Source organism: Sorex fumeus, unplaced genomic scaffold (genome assembly GCF_029834395.1).
Source record: "Sorex fumeus unplaced genomic scaffold, SorFum_2.1 ptg000072l, whole genome shotgun sequence".
NCBI lineage: Eukaryota > Metazoa > Chordata > Mammalia > Eulipotyphla > Soricidae > Sorex > Sorex fumeus.
The window spans coordinates 2,107,668-2,122,790 of record NW_026606129.1 but is presented as its reverse complement, the minus strand read 5'-3'; positions in this window follow the sequence as shown (position 1 = coordinate 2,122,790).

Below are 15,123 nucleotides of genomic sequence, written 5' to 3'. Positions count from 1 at the left end.
TGCTTTCATTAGCCTGGGGGGGGGGCGGGTGATGTGTCTCTCGCCATGTCCCTGGGGCCATGGTTCCCACACTGACCCTGCAGTTCTGCTTCCGCTTGTCCAGTTGAGGCCACTGACGCGCCCTTTCCCATTTGAGCAGCAAGGCACGGAGGGTGATAACTGGCTTTATGGAAAATGGAAATTCGCCAAGCAGGGCACCAATCTGTGAAGGCACTTCTTGTCCATGAACTACAATACTGTCTTTGGTCAAAACAAGTCAGATCCCTGTGTGAAGCTCTGAGACATTGGCAGCAGTGCGGGAAGCTCCCTTGAAGAGAAATTATTGAGCTGGAGCTTAATTAAACGCCACAGATGTGGATTTGGACAGCTAATAATACACATAACTTCTCAGACGATGGCCGAACAGAGTAGATCCTTGAGAGAGAACAATGGCTTTGTGACTGAAGCACAGAATAAAGACTCAAGGCAGGCGCGCGGGGGAGGAACACGGGTGGGATGCAAATCCCTTTGTTTTGTTCCGCGTTGACTACCAAGCCTCCCTGTGTCCTGGTGTGATCATCTTTCTTTGCACGCCGGATTTGAGTCAGGTAACAGTACATGATCCTGAAGAGAGGGCCTGGCTCTTCTGGCACAGACAGAAGCAACCACATATCCCTCCCCTGTGGAAATGCCTTGACCAGTGCATAGAGCTGGCGTTCGGGGTGTCTGTTAGGCGAAGGCACTGTTCAGAGAGAATTCCACCTGGGCCAGTGTCTCCGCCCCGGCAGGGCAGGGCTCCGTGCTCCCTCCCCTAGTGTGTCCCCACCTCGGGCCTGCTGTTGATCGACCCAAGAGACAGTGGAATGCCGTGGCTGTTGCAGAGGATGGATCGGAGTGTGCCCCGTTTCATCGCTGCCTGGGCGCTGGCCGAGCTCTCCTCCGACAATGCAGAAGGGCTCAGAGAACGCTGGGCCCCTGGCCAGTCTGTGCTGCAGACAGCAGCCATCTGCTTGGGAGGTTTTGGCTTTGTCTGAACATCTTCACAAAGAGACCATCTGTTCCCTTCTTTTAAATATCTATTTACAGGTTCTCCTCCCTTATCTGCTTTACAACTTTCTCTGCATATGTCAAAATTCAATTGCGTAGCGACATAGCAGAATGTCATCTGCTCGAGGGGTCGCCCGTGAACTCTGGCTGATCCTGAGGACCAGGCTGAGACCTGGCAGTGGGCACCAGTGGGGGTCTGGGGGCTGGGAGGGTATGACGGAACCGCAGTGTGTGGGAGCTGGACCATGGTCGGCGCGGAGACCCTGGACGGTGAGGCCTCACGTGCCCCGATCTGCCCCTAACATACAAGGAAAACAAGAGTCTGCGCTGAGGTGCTTTCTGCCACAGCGATGCATCCCTGCCACACAAGGGAACGTCAGCAAGGACGCATCTATTGAAGGGACGAGAGGAAGAAAAGCAACAATGCAGGCGCTGGCGACGCGTGTGCGATTCCGGGGCAAGTTTCCAGGATAGTCCTACCAAAGGAATCGTGTAAGGTTAAAGAAGAAACAAACCTCTAATGTGTGGGGTACTGGCTGAAAGCAGAGTCCTGTGATGAACATAAGAAGCAGAGACATGAAAAGGAGCGGGCGCTTCATTTCCCTGCATCCCTCGGAGCAAACACCAGCAGAAGAATTCCACAGATGAATGTGCTTCCAGCCGTGCGGGGAGTTCAGAGCTGTGAGATTATAATTGGGACAACAGCCTCAGCCATCACCACCGTGGACTCCTCTCGTCCTCATTTAAAAACGAGACACCAAAGGCCGTGGATTAAAAGTCTGTGTGTGTGTCTGTGTGTGTGTGTCTGTGTGTGTGTGTGTGTGAGAGAATGCGCATGTGCCTTGAAGCCAAAAATTGAGAAGTCAAAGTTTCAATTGTATGCTTTTTTAATAACTTCAGCGGGTCACTGTTATCCACAAATTTTATTTCCAAGTGATATTTATAACAGCCCGAGTCAACAACAAATGAATTTATCATACACACTTTGCAAACACTAGCATTTAGACATTGACACTTCCAAAAAGATGCTGGTGTCATAGAATTGGATACACAGATAAATGATAGATGAGTGAAGAGAGGGATTGGTGGTTGGGTGGATGATAGAAGATGGAGGGATAGCAGAGAACAGATAGTCGGTGCTGGGGGTAGACGTTGAGAGGACACAGAGAGAGAAAGAGAGAGAGAGAGAGAGAGAGAGAGAGAGAGAGAGAGAGAGAGAGAGAGAGAGAGAGAGATCAACACCGCACAGCACAGGACCAAGATGTGCACCAAAACCTCCCCATGCCCAGGGCAGCCTCGCCCCTGCAGTCCTCCCTACGGGGGGTGGGGAGGCAACCACGCCCAAGGGTTTGAGAAAACCCACTTCCGGCGAGTCTGCCACAGAGCTGGCCCGCAGTGCTGGCTGCAGCCACACCATGAGCTGCTCCAGGAGGGCTGCTGAGTGTGGAAAGGCTCGTCTGTCCAGCTGGCAAGAGAAAAACAAGCCCCCAAACCTGGCCTGGTTTCCACTCCATCCCTGGGCAGCGTCCAGCCTGCCTTGCACGCGTCACAAGTCCTGAGTCAGACGAGATTGGGGCCAGGGGCCACAGAGCAAGTCGGGGACAAAGTGACCCCAGAGGCTGAGGTGGGGCCCTCGCTGGGCAGATGCAGCACTCGTTCATGTGACAGGTCAGTTCTCTGGGGGACAGCGGGGCCTTCTCCCTGCTCCCCACGCCAGACTCACGGTCCATTACTCTCAACCAGGTGTAAGGCTGGGTCCTGGGCCCACCTGCTCCAGCTGGGTGCCGTGACCAGGTGCAGAGCCTTCTCCTGCGGCCCCCACAGAGAAGAGGGACCATCCCCGTACGCTGGGTGAGATCTGACGCAGCTGGCCAGCTGTGGGGACTGTGGGGGGCTCCAGAGCCCACCGAGCAGCTCTCCCTCAGAGCTGAGCTGGCTTTGGCCACAGACATGTCGGCAGCCCCCACAGAGACCCCCACCCTGGCCCCCAAACCACTGCCTCCGGGACCCCCGGGAGCCTCAACGGTGTGTGCAGGACTGACCCTGAGATGCTGCAGGAGAACCTTCCCACAGCAGCACACGGCACATGGCAGGCCCAGGAGCTCCTTGCCCCCAAGCCCGTGTTGGCGATGGGTCTCTCCTTCACCAGGGAACTGTGATCTCGTCAAGTTCTTGGGTCCGTCTGACACTGGCAGCACGGGGGGCTTGGCCTGGCCCAGGCACACACAGCTGTGTCGCTCAAGGGCAGAGATCCAGTCTTTTATTTTGGAAAGTGTCTGATGGCGGAGGGAGGGTGAGGATAGAGAGATGAGGATGGAGGGGTGGAAGGATGAGGCAAAGAGGTGTGCCCGTCTGGGGAGGGTGCGAAGGAGGGTACAGAGGAGGGCTGAGGAGGAGGGCTGGATGGCGAGGGAGGAGGGTGGGATGGTGAGAGGGGGGTTGAGGAGGGGGGCTAGAACGGAGGGGAGAAGCGTGGCGAGGAGGGTGAAGGCGCAGTTGGAGAGCTCAGAACAGAGGGGTGAGCACAGGCTGGTGAGGGGGCAGGGGGCGGAAGGCGAGGCAGCATGAGGGCGGAGCCGGGGACCACCGGGCACTGCCCCGAGGGCCCCTGAGGAGCAGGACCCAGCCACAGGCTGGGGGTGGAGAAAGGCTGCGATGTCCTGGACACACCACCAGGAGCCCCGTGACCCGGAAGCAGATCCTCTTGCTCTGATCAGCCCCTCATTTAGGGGCAGCGTCCACAGCTCAGTGATGTTGTTCTGAGAGCTGCTCTGCCTGCAGTTCCTCTCCCCTTCCCCCCGCCCTGAGCCCACGCCCCCCCCCCCTCCGCCCATCCTGGGCCCACGCCACCCCCGTCCTGGGCCCATGTCCCTCCCATCCTTCTCTGTCTGCCCACAGACCCAGGAAAAGGCACGGCGGGATCGGCGACTCGTCCACCTGATCGGCATGTGGTGGGCTCCCATGTGTCACAGAGGTACGCCAGATGTCCCTGGGCTTGCTCGTTCTCCCCCCAAAAAATCTTTCCCTGAGAACATAAATTTCAAAATGTCCATTGCAGTTACAGTAGTGAGTAACATGGAGCTGGTATTCCTGGGGGAAATAAGAGAAGAAAGAAATGGTTTGTAGATATTTTTAGCAAAGTACATATAATTTGCATGCTTCTACCCAGAGGGAATAAAGCCCCTAATACGGGGTCCCCTCGGGTCTCCTTTCTGGAAACGAAATTCACAGCCACCTGCCACTTGATGAAATCTAATAAATTCCTAATGCGGCATACATTTCCTCAAAATGTTCATGAGCGTTTTCAGAAAACAGGGATTCCTCATCCCCGCAGGAAGGCAAGGACGGGTGTCCTGGGCACCGTGAGTGTCTGAACATGCTGATGTGAGTCCCCTCTTCCCAGCCGTGGTTTCTGCACTGTGGTCTCTGAGCCTGCCAGATTCAGCGACCGTTTAAATGGGCATCAACTTCACGCACAACCTCTGGTTCTATCTTCACAGGGAACATGTGTGAACACTATGCATCTGTCTCTGTTGCTTCACGCCTGTTCCTGACCTCTGCATGATTAAAGCTGCGGGATCAGTAATGAAACGGGAAGGGTGTTGGGGATCCACCTGTGAGTTTCCAGGGGACCAGCGCCTGGGACCGAGGCCAGCCAGCTCAGCCCCGGGTGTCGCCCACGAGTCCAGGGGCCTTTTGGTGGCTGGTTCACGGGATCTGGTGTGGAAAGGTTCACGTGAATGGTACTGCACTGCCCACCCCACGCATGTGGTCGCTCTGCTCCAGCTGCACGGGACGTGGCTGGGTGTGGAAAGGCTCGTCTGTCCAGCTGGCGAGAGAAAAACAAACCCCCAAACCCGGCCTGGTTTCCACTCCATCCCTGGGCAGTGTCCAGCCTGCCTTGCATGTGTCACAAGTCCTGAGTCGGACGAGGTTGGGGTCGGGGGCCACAGAGCAAGTCGGGGACAAAGTGACCCCAGAGGCTGAGGTGGGGCCCTCGCTGGGCGGATGCAGCTCTCGTTCATGTGACGGATCAGTCTCTGGGGGACAGCGGGGCCTTCTCCCTGCTCCCCATACCGGGCTCAGGGTCCATCACTCTCAGCCAGGTGGAAGGCTGGGTCCTGGGCCCACCCTCTCCAGCTGGGTACTGTGACCAGGTGCAGAGCCTCCTCCTGTGGCCCCCACAGCGAACAGGGACCGTCCCCGTGGGCTGGGTGAGATCTGACTCAGCTCAGTGGCACTTTGGCACACAAGGCACCAAGTCCAGCCTGACCTGGCCAACCCCCATCCCTGCCAGAGAGACCAACATCCATCCTGACCCCAAATGCCAGCCAGGACTCATTGCAGGGTCAAGAGTTCAAAGCTGAGCACAGGCAAGGCCACAAAACGTGGCAGTGAACTCGTGCCGACCTGGATGGGGAAGGGTCAGGTGTGTGCCGGGCACTGAGCACTGGATGCCTTTATCCCTGTCAACCCTCCGCCAGGGGTGCCTGCCGCCCACCTGCCCAGGATGAGATGCAGCCCAGTACCTGCTGTCAACACATTCAATCCCTGGCACCCCATACAGTCCCCTGGGTCCTGCCAGAAATGGTCCCTGAGCACACAACAAGGGGTAACACCCAGAGCCGAGGGCCTGCAGCCTCTCTGGGAGGGGACCACCTGGGGTCAACCTGCACACGCCCACTTATGAAGCCACCTGCACGCATGTGTGCGCACACGCGTGGGTGCTGGCTAGGTATGTAGCCGCCCGTGGCCTCCGTACAAGCCTATAGGTAACTTCCACCTCCCATGGTCGACCCAAGAGACAGATGGAGAGTGACTGCACTAGTGACTTTATGGAAGGGCTGAGTGCCTCCGCGGTCGAGGGGCTGCCGATACGGGGCTGGTGTCTTGCAACAAAGCTGACGGGAGGCAAGGCCTTGGTGCAGTGTGTTTGGTTTCCTCGCTGCCTTATTTGTTTACAACAATGCTCTGAGAATGGTCCCCGCCATCTGCGTGAGGTCTAGTTCCTTGAATGAGAATGAGATATTAAAATGCCATCCAGATGTCTGCCCGCAGATCTGCACTAACAGATCATGCAAATTGTCACAAGGCACTTTTCCCTTCTTAAACAAAAAGTATTTTTAGATGGAGTGTAAGAAAGTGAATCTGGGGAGGCAAAGAACACTTTCAGAAGGAGAAGGAAAGCGCCCTCCCGAGAGCTGAGCTGCGTCGCGATTGCTCTATAATCGTGTGTGAGGGAATCGGGAGGTGCAGACGATTCGGTGCCTGTCACTGGGCAGAAGCCAAGATGGACGCCGGCAGGAAGCACAAGATTCACCTTGAACGATGGATTCAGGGAACCCGGTGACTGCGAGGAAACCGTGTGTCAGCACCAGCGGGGAGGAAGGAACTCCTGGGCCCGCATCCCACCTGCTTCCAGCACCCCCAGACCCTTTTCCCATTCTCTCTGAGAACAAAGAGGAAAGCTGCATCTCAGATGTGGCTATTTATTGTTGGGAAGTCCTAAACACTGTCACACGAAAGTCACTCTGCCTTCGTGTACCTATGGATTGGAATTAAACGGGGCCACCGAGTCAGATATTTATTTAAAAGATCAAGAAAACTGAAGCGGAGACACTCAGCCAACTGCACAAGGTCCACATGGCCCTGCATGCTTCTCTGAGCACTGAGCCAGGAGCAAGGCCTGAACCCCACCAGGAGTGGCATCAATAAACCAAGATCTTATCAACATGTTGTCCAAACGTGACATGTTGAGGGGCTGGAGAAAGTTACAGAGAGTTGGGGTGCTGGCCTCTCAACACATTCAATCCCTGGCACCCCATGCAGTCCCCTGGGTCCTGCCAGAAATGGTCCCTGAGCACACAACCAGGGGTAAGCGCTGAGCACTGCCAGGCGAGGCTCAAAATTTGAAATATATGTAGAGAGATAGTTATAGATCTATATAAATCACATGTTGACATAAGATGGTCATGTCAGGCTTCAAGAGTATTTGGGATTTGTGATGGCAGAAAGATCGAATTCGTTCTGCAGGACCTCACTGAGCCCACTTCCCCTTCTGGTAACTGTGTCCCCTTTATAAATTCTAAATTCCATGTTTCGGGCAGAGAGTAAATCTTCCAGCTCTCAGCTCTGTAAATTCAAATGCAAAGGACTTGTTCCTCTCCTCATAAAGAGTGAAGAATAACAATGCGACTTTATAACACACGTTTGCAGCCTCCTCCGACAATTACTTACGACTTGGTATTTAACTTCTAACAACACTCCCTCTTGATGAACTCTGACCCTCTTCCAGAGGCAGCAAATTCATTTTCACGACTGAAGACCTTGGCGTTGAGTGGAAAGCTTAAAATAGATTCAACAAAGGAAAACTAAACTAAACTAAAAATGTTTACGGGGTCATAGCATCTCTGTGTTTCCTGTAACTATAGACTTTTCTTTTTTTCCTCAGTGAACGTTGATTTTAAAAACAGGCCATTAACATCAGCTAACCCAGCGGAAGTGGTTAATGCCCCCAACTTGTCACATCAAACTTTCCAAGCACAACTGTGACAGGATCAAACGCAGTGAAAGAGAGTATTTCAGAGAACGTTTGTGAGAAGGTGGGAGATGGACCAAAGGGGTGAGCAAACTCAAATAGAGAAGACGGAGACTTTGCAGATACTAGTTTGAGCTGGAATCACTCGCTCACTGATGCAGAGTGGGTCGGCTCAGCCTTCCCGCGTCTCCACCCTACTTACAATATAACTGTGTCAGGAGTGGAGAGAAAATAAAGATGATCCCCTCTTCCCGCTTCTGCTGGAGTTTGTATTTTGTTGTTTTTATCGATCTTTGTGAGTTCTTTCTGTATCCTGGCTAGCACCCCTTTACATGTTGAGTGCATATATGTTTCTCCCCTTCAGACAGCTCTCTTAGCTTTCGTTATGCTCCATTTTCCATACAGAAACTCTTTCATTTGAATAATCTCATGTGTTTGCTTTCAATTCTGTTATCTTACCAGCGTTATCAAGCCATTGATGACCCCTTTGACATCCACTTCTCTGAAGAAGAGAACTAGATGGTCAATATGGAAAAGCACATGAAAAAGTGCTCAGTATCATTAATTATGCCGAGATGATCTGGAAATCCAAATCAAGTTGACATTGTGAAGCCATCTCATACCAGTGCGGATGGAACAGACAAATACTGGGAACAATCAGTGTGGCAACGGCGTGGTGGAACGGGAACTCCCAGCCACCGCTGGTGGGGGAGCTGCCTGTCCAACCCCTCTGGGAAGCAGAGCGGAGAGTTCTCAGCAGAGTAAAAATTGAGCTTCATGGAATCCAGAAAACCCACGCCTGGGCTCTACCCCCAGGACACAAAAGCATTCACTCAAAGCATGCGTGCAGTGTTGCACCGCAGACTCAGGGCTAAGAGGAGGAAGCCAGCCCGTGTCCACGGCAGACGAGAGGATGAGGAAGGTGCGATACAGGTACTCCATAGAATACTACGCAGCTGCAAGGAACGATGAAATGCAACTTGCTGCAACTTGGATGAAGCTGGAGGATACTCTGTCGAGTGGAGTTAGTCAGAGGAAGGACAGACAAAGGTACTTCCTCTGACCTACTTGTTTATCTTTGGGTGAAGGAACACAGGGCATTAAGGGGGAACAAGTCCATCACCCTTGGCCCCAGACTATAGGAAGGAGAAAGACAGAGCAGGAAAGAAAACCAGGGGGTAGCGGGAAGAGGACAGAAAGTGACGGGGTCAGGGCACAGGAGACTGGCGCACAGGGGTGGCAGGGAGGGTGGCGTGGCGTGACAGCCATCTGCAAAGTCAACAGCTCTGAGAAACGAGGCCCAGACCACACTGACCGAAAAAATGGACTTGTCAAGAAGGCAGCCTGGGGGAGGGAGAGAATCAGGGACACCAGTGGAGGGGCTGGCACTAGAACGTCGCATGCCGGAAATTCAAGTATCATGATTTTGTAAATCATGGTGCCTTAATTAAGGAAGTAAATAAGTAAAATTTTTGAAAAGAAATTTAGTATTAAAATGTGGTATTTAAACCAAGAAACCATTCACTAAACTTCAAAAATAAAGATAATTACAAAGGAGATGGATGCGGTTTAGCAAACGCTGAAAGGACAGCGGTGGTTTGGGGACCGCCCGCCCCGGAGAACCCAGAGGCCCCGCCTCCCTGACTCGAGTCCGTGCTGGGTCCTGGAGTCTGCTCTTCCCTCCTCAGTCCTCAGAGACAAATGTGCCAACATTCTCTTGGGCATCGCTTGAAAAATGCAGAGTCGATGTAGCTTAAGGCCAGCTGAGGCCTCTCCGAACATGCCTGCAGCTCAGAGCAGCTCACCTTGTAGACGTTCCAGCCATCACCTTCCGCAGGGCCTTCTGGAGAACCAGTGGGCAACAGTGATGAGCTCTGAGGGCTGACGACCAGGCGAGGATATCACTGTCTCCCTGAGGGAACTTGGCATTTCACCTCAAAATGAGTGTTGAAGTCCTTGAAAGGACGGTCCCATAACACACTGCAGGGCACCCCACGGATAGTGGTCTTGAATCCTTAACATCTTGGGTACTAGGCACCTCACAGACAGCAGAAGTGTCCCTATGCGCCCGTCCCCACAGCACGCAGCTCTGCCTCGCAGTATGCTGAACCTTGATGGAGAATGAGAGCCGCTGGGAGAGCCAAATCCGTCCTCCTAAGTACGTGGCTCAGAGTCAAACGCAACTCGAACTCCTCCTCCAGACGCTTCACATCAGCTGGATCCTTGGTGAGTGTCGCCTGGGCACCCAGCCTGGAGAGATCAAGGTCAGCCCTTGTGACAATGACCTGGGCGATAGCTGCACCCTTGGTCTCAGAAACCAGCCTCAACTCTCCTGTGTCAGGTTTCAGAAACACACAGTGTCCTGGTCCAAAGCTCCGGTGCTCCCAACAGCCTTCCGGAGGGAAGGAACCCCTGGGAGTCACTGACTCGCTCCTCCTCAGAGGCACCGCCGGCCCATCTGTTCTTCCTCAGTGCTTTGTTGCATCTGAATTTTTCCTTCTTCCCAAATTGTCACTCTCTCCAGATCTCCAAGACTTCCCGATTCTTTATTATTTTTTGTATTGACTTACTATGAGGTAGAGACTTACAAAGCTGTTCATGATTGGGTTTCAGTCATACAGTGTTTCGACACCCGTCCCTCCACCCCCTCCACCAGGGCACATTTCCCAGCACCAGGGGCCCCCGTTTCCCTCCATCATCCCCCCACCTCCTCCCCCAGCCTGCCTCTATGGAAGATGCTTCTCCCTCTCCCTCTCCTTCTCCTTCTATCTCTCTCTCATCTCCCTTTCCCTTTCTCCCTCTCCCTCTCCCTCCCTCTCCCCCTCTCCATCTCTGTCTCCCTGTCCTCTCCCTCTCCCTTTCTCCCTCTACTTCTCCCCCTACCCTCTCTCTCTCTCTCTCTCTCTCTCTGTCAGGAATATCCCTTTAATCACTTAATCACTTAACTTCCCGTTAGTCGTCGATTTGCTCGAGCGGGTGCCAGTAACGTCTCCATTTGTCCCTGTCGCGTGCTAGTGTAGCCCAATGGCATCTCTTCGCTCCGGGAACATGGAGGGCCTCAAACCGATCGTTCATGATCTTGACAAAGAACTCTGACCATCTGGTAGGTGGGCGGCCACGCGGTCTCTTGACATCCCGTGGAATCCAATCAGTAACAGCTCTAGTCCAACGGTCATCTTTAAATCTCATTACGTGACCAGCCCATCTGATTTTCGACACCTTGGCATATGAGACAGCGTCCCTGATCCTTGATCGTCGACGGATGTCAGAACTCCGGATTCGTTCTCTCATTTGAGTGAAACGTGATATTCCAAGCATAGCTCTTTCTATTCTTCTTTGGGAGACCTGAATGGCGTTCTCATCTTGTTTGCTTAGGGCCCAGGTCTCTGAGGCATATGTTAATGCAGGAAGAACAGTGGAATCAAAGAGATGTGCCCGGAGCCGGAGGTTCTTCGTCCTCTTAGCTATTTCTTCGACGTTCTTGAAGGCGTTCCAAGCCGCTCTCTTCCTCCTGCGCAGCTCGGGTGCCAGGTCATTTCTCATGTTGACCTCTCGACCTAGGTACACATAGCTGTTGCATTCGGAGATGGTCGTTCCATTGAGAGCGAATGGGGCGTCAGGAACAAGGCTGTTTCTCATAAACATTGTCTTCGTAAGATTCAGCTGTAGTCCTACCTTTCCACACTCACGGTCAAAGTCGGCCAGCATTTGTGCCGCTTGGCTGATGTTTGGTGTTATTAAAACAATGTCATCAGCAAAGCGAAGGTGGTGTAGTTGCCAACCATCTATCTTCACTCCCATTCCTTCCCATTCCAGTCGTCGCATGATGTTCTCGAGGGTGGCACTGAAGAGTTTCGGTGAAATGGTATCACCCTGCCGCACCCCTCTCTTGACATCAACGATCACTTCTTTGTAGAATGGTGAGATCCTGGTAGTGAATCCGCAATACAGCTCACGGAGGATCCTGATGTATTGGGCTTGAATGCCCTGATTGGCTAGGGCTTCAATGACCTCTTCCGTCTCAACAGAATCAAAGGCCTTCTTTAAATCAATGAACGTTAAGCAGAGCGGCATCTTGAACTCCCGAGAAACCTCAATGAGCTTGGTTACCGTGTGGATATGGTCGATGGTGCTGAATCCTTTGCGGAACCCGGCTTGCTCGCATGGTTGTCCTTCATCTAGTGTTCTGCCAATCCTATTCAGGATGACTCGAGTGAACAGCTTGTAGATGACAGACAATAGGCAGATCGGGCGATAGTTGCCAATGTCATGGATGTCTCCCTTCTTGAACAGTAGTACGGTCCTGCTGGTTTTCCATTGGGACGGAACCTTGCATTCAGACAGGTAGCGAGTGAAGAGCCGAGCCAGTGTATTGATGAGTACTGACGGCAGGTTCTTCAGGTGTTCAGGTCTGACCTTGTCTGGGCCGGGTGCTGTTTGCTTCTTTACCAACGAAATGGCGTGTCGGATTTCGGAAGGGAGAACGTTAGGAACGACATACCCATCCTGTGGAATTTGGTATGTCGGCAAGTGGACATGGCTATCGAAGAGATTTGAGTAGAAGTCATGGATAATCTTCTCCATTGCCGTTCTGGAGGATGTGATGGATCCATCAGGACGTCGGAGGGCAGTCATCTTGGTCTTATAGTTGGCGAAGGACAGGCGGGCGTTACGAATACTTTTCCCGGCTTCTGCCGCATCTACCAGTACTTCTGCTCTTCTCTCTTTGAGGTCTTCCTTGATCGCATCTCTGCACTGCTTTGCAAGCTCGGACGTTAGCTTGCGGTTGCCTGAGGCATGCGCCAAACCACGCTGGCAAATTAGCTCAAGAGTTTTCGAAGATAGGCGACTTTTTGTGGCTATCTCTCTCTTGGCGTTCCTCGCACATTCATAGAGGTGCTGAACCAGTCGATCGTATTCCTCGTCAATGTTGTCAACAATGGCATCTTCCCATGTTGCCGCAATAGTACCAAAGAGTTCCCAGTTGGTGGTCATTCTGGGAGTTCTCTTTTTGAACTTTGCAGCCCTTTCTCCCCGCTCTGTGAAGTAGAATTTTGCACGAAGGAGACGGTGGTCCGATCCCGTTCGAAATTTTGGGACAACAGCGACATCAGTCAGGCAAAACCGTCGATTGAATATGATGTGGTCTATTTCGTTGTGGAATCGACCACCGGGAGACTCCCATGTCCATCGTTTAGATTCTGCCTTCTGGAACTGTGAGTTACCATGAATGGTCTTGGTCGACATGATGAACTCAGACAGTCTCTCACCCTGTTCGTTCCATTCTAGGCCATGGGTCCCGATGTGAAGTTCTTCAGCTGATCTTCTCGGTCCTATCTTGGCATTATAATCACCCACAATGATCTTGTAGAAGGTGTGGTCTTCTTTATAGAACTTCTCTAGCTCCATGTAGAACTTCTCGATTTCTCTTTCATCATAATGAGATGTTGGTGCGTAGACAACGAAGATAGAAACTGCAGGCAGTGAGCCACATCTATTCAAATGTAAACGTCCGATTCGGGTTGTTAGGCATTCGAATGAATCAATGCTCTTGGCCAAGTTTGTGTTGACAAGGACACCGACGCCTCCAACACCTCTTTTATCGCATGTTCCGAGGAACAATTCTTCTCCGGTGTCGAAAACGGCATGGTGAGATTCGTGCCTTCTTGTCTCGGTCAGACCAATGATGTCGTACTTGATCATTCGCGCTTGTACCATCAGGTCCTCGATGGATGCATCTGATGCTAGCGTACGTGCATTGAAAGTACAGACGATCATTTTTGTCTTCCTTCGTTGTGGCACCCTAGGTCGGCCTTGAGATTTTGTCGGCCTCTCCTTTCTCATCCTTCTCAGTGCTGCCTTGTCGGTGAAGCCTTCAGGGTCAGGTGAATGAGACCAGTTGTAGTTACTGGTTTTGGCATATCGAATACACAGCGGATAGCTTGCCAGGCTCTTCCGTGCGGGCGAAATACTCTCGGTAGCTTGCCAGTCTTTCCGAGAGGTATAGAGGCTCTTGGGGTGACCTCTAATCCCCCTTGTAGGTGTTGCCATATTTGAACCCTATCAAATATGGTACGACAATTCCAGAAGATGGATATTTAGTGTCTTATGATGTGTTGCGCGGCCGCTTGCAGCCGCGCGGATCCAGAAAGCGTCCTGGAGTGTGGCGACGGCTGGGTAGTGGAAGTAGTTTCGAGAGTGGAAATCTGCCAGTGGGGTATTTATCTGGGTAGGGTGGGTCTCCTGTGCACAATTCGATCCCTGGGTGGTTGATGGAAGCAGACAGGGCAGGGTAGGGTGGGGCTCCTGATTAGAATCCCTTTGTCACCTGTGGTGGTGGGAGCAAGCAGAGAAGCTTTGTCCCTGGGTCCGCCGAGCCTGGAGTCCAAGGTCTCAGAGAGTTCCACTTATCTTGTTCTGTGGGTCTTCAGTTGTGCGTGGGTCTCGGCCGGAGCTGCCGCGCGGGTCCGGAAAGCGTCCTGGAGTGTGGCGACGGCTGGGTAGTGGAAGTAGTGGAATATCCCTTTACCTACTTTATATACTCAGTTCTTGTCCAGCGTGATCATCCCCAGCTGTTATTGTCATATTGTCATACTGGTCCCTTCTCTGTCTTACCTACCCCCCGCGCCCCACACACACCAGTTCCTAAGGAAGTGAGGGTGTGTTCCCTTCTGATCACCTTCGAAGGACTCATCCTGCTCTACAGAATGGTTCTACTCCCTCTGAGCTCGGCAGGAGAGGTGAGCTGAAAGGCACCAAGGCCCCATGAGTCCACGGCACGTCGTACCCTGAGACACTGCACCTAGGCCAGGGGCTACTTTAGCGGCCAGCCCCGGTGGGCCCTGCAGGGTCACCACACCCTGGAGATAAGTCTTCCCAGCCATGCTGCCGCTCTAGCTTCTTGTCCAGCCCGCGTGTAAGCGTGATCTCTGAACGACATCTCCGCCTGACTTTCCCTGTGTCTCTGAGAATCACCCAGACCATGTTGCAGATTCGTTTTAGTGCCGTGTTAAACTCTGCATGCACCGAGACCTGCACTTAGTGATCCATCTTCCTGTTGCTGGCCATCTCTATGATCTCCAGGTGTTGAATACGGCATAGTGCCACTACAGCTGTCTTCATTTGAGCTTGACCATATAAACCGAATACATTTTCGAGCAGATTCAAGCATCACATTTCCTTTGATTTGAGAGCTATTTTTACAAGTTGCCTCCAAGTGACAGGAAGGAACAGGAGCTAGCCTTGCACATGGCCCCAGTGACCCCCAGCACCAGAGAGAGAGAGCCTGGGCACCACCAGGGGTGACCCCTGAGCACAGAGCCAGGAGGAAGCCCTGAGCAGTACTGGGTGTGATCTAGCTCTCCCACCAAAAAGACAACTGCTCTAAACCACATGGTCCGAATAAAGATGCAGCACTGTCCTCCCGTTGTTCATCCATTTGCTCGAGCGGCACCAGTAACGTCTCACAACAAATTGTGAGACTTGTTACTGTTTTTGGCATACTGAATACATCACGAGGATACATGCCAGGCTTTGCCATGCAGACAAGATACTCTTGG